A 2,233-nucleotide genomic window follows, 5' to 3' on the forward strand; every position below is an offset into this window, starting at 1 on the left:
ATAAGAAGTTGAAAAGGAAATTAAAATTCTCTTAAGAAAGATTTAAGACTTCTTCCTCTAACGTAGAACAAGAATATATTTGTTTTAATAAAGTAAAATTTCTTTACTTTTTATTTTAGGTTAATAACCCGGAATATTATGTCATACTGTTTTTATCAAAATCACGTAAGAAGGGAGAAGATACTCACGTAGGAATGGTAATCTTGTCATAAACTTTGAAAGACATATATCTATTAAAAGGTCATTGGGTCAGGACATAAAAATCTTTTATTAATTTATTAAAGTCAATTCTTTGAAATCAAAATGTTATCGCTTATTACTAATGTCAATGTTTTAGTATTGGCGTAATTCTTTGAAATTAAGCAAAGCTGATAATTAAAAACATACAATTCGTCAATTTCTTTCACGAATTTAAAATGCAATTAAAAACTGTAATATTCCGGTTAAATAATTCATTCAAATCCTTGACACCCAAAGTGAAGTATGCAACAGACTAAATGGAAATATATCATAACCTCTTTTGATTGTTAATGACAGAAAACTTTCTTTTAAATGTGAAATCAAACAAGGGCGAGGAGAAGTTGATTTATAGAGTTTTCCACCTATTAAATGTGTTCGTGGTTTAGGGAGACATTTGATTTGCCAAAGAAAATCTAAGCTTATATTTTAAAAATGTGAAACACTTGCACTTTTACGATCGGTTTAGCTTTCTGAAGTTTTGAATTACGTTAAAATGTTTTTTAGCAAATAATTTGTTTTCTAATGAGATTTTCTAGATCGCTGGATTCTTATAAGGTCATTGAAGCAGGATCAAAATAAAATATTTCATATTTTTGGACTATTATTATTATTTTTATTATTTAACAAACACGAACACATTTGTACAGATGGGTTTATGATAACATCTTATCTAACATTTTTCCTTCAATAAATTCATCGACCGTATAACCACACGTTTAGAAGAAGTATAAATAAACTAGTATAAATAATACAATTTCAGGCTTAAATAACGCATCTTTCGCTTTTTCTTGTACATGTCATGTTACTACGTTTGACGATAACTATAATTGCGAGTAACATTTAAGAACATGATTTTAAAATAACTCTTCAAAATATGGAAAAAATAACATATGAAGCCAAGTTTAAATAAATAAACTAACTTAGTTGATTTTAATATTTCATTCTAATTTTCACATATGCCCCGACAAAATGATAATTATTTAGGGATTCATACGGTTGTCAGCAGAAAGGTACATTTCTGAATAACACAGAAAGGTTATTATTTTTTAATATTTAAGAAATTCGAAATTTGGAAGGTTTAAGGAAGTATAGATCCAAAAATAAATATATGAATGTTACATAAACATTGATTTTTTGTTGGTATCATCTGTCCTTTGGAAAACTTATCTATTATAGGAGGCTGATTATAACCAGTACAGGATGGTCGTACTTGATGATAGAGGGACTTTTTTTTAATGATTAATTTAGGTTTTTGTTATCACGTTAACTATACTAATTTCATTATAAATCAAGCTCAGTTTAGAAAGAAATAAATGCTGATCTACCTTAAGTATAAGTCACATTATCCAACGATGGGGTATACGATGAGAAACCGATGCGTTTTTTGATGAAATTGGCGTGGTTGCCGGCCGGGCACCACTAGTGATCGGATGGTGACTGAGTCTTTTTTTGCGAATCGGTGGGGTCATCGGTAGGAAATAATTCGTAGTTAAAATTCAGCGATGTCTCAAACGATGCCTCACATCGCCCCTCATCGGCTACCCATCATTAACACATCTTTCAAGGATCGGCCGACGTATGGCCGAGCATCGTCCAATATCCGTTGAATCTGAGGTCATCGGGGAGTTTAATGGTGTTCAACAGATAACGACCGATCATCGGTCGATGTTCGACCAAACATTGGCCAGTAGTCGACCGATGTACGAACAATGATCACCAATATATGAGCGATGTAATATACATCGGCCGATTATCCTGGAACATCGTTTTATGATTAGCAAAGCATCGCTGGGCCTTTGTAAGTCCGGCCGGCAACCACGCCATTTTTCTCATAAAACGCATTGGTTGTCCATCGTATACCCCATCGCTGAATAATGTGACTGATACTTTAAGGACTACTTGGCCGATGTGGACCGATGTTGGGGCATCGTTAACACCACGGATGACTACCGATTACCACCGGTCTACGGCTACCGGCCGGGAAATGTGACTT

Source organism: Saccostrea cucullata, unplaced genomic scaffold (assembly GCF_032062105.1).
Source record: "Saccostrea cucullata isolate Sc308-1 unplaced genomic scaffold, CSIRO_AGI_Scuc_v1 ctg1735, whole genome shotgun sequence".
Lineage (NCBI taxonomy): Eukaryota > Metazoa > Mollusca > Bivalvia > Ostreida > Ostreidae > Saccostrea > Saccostrea cuccullata.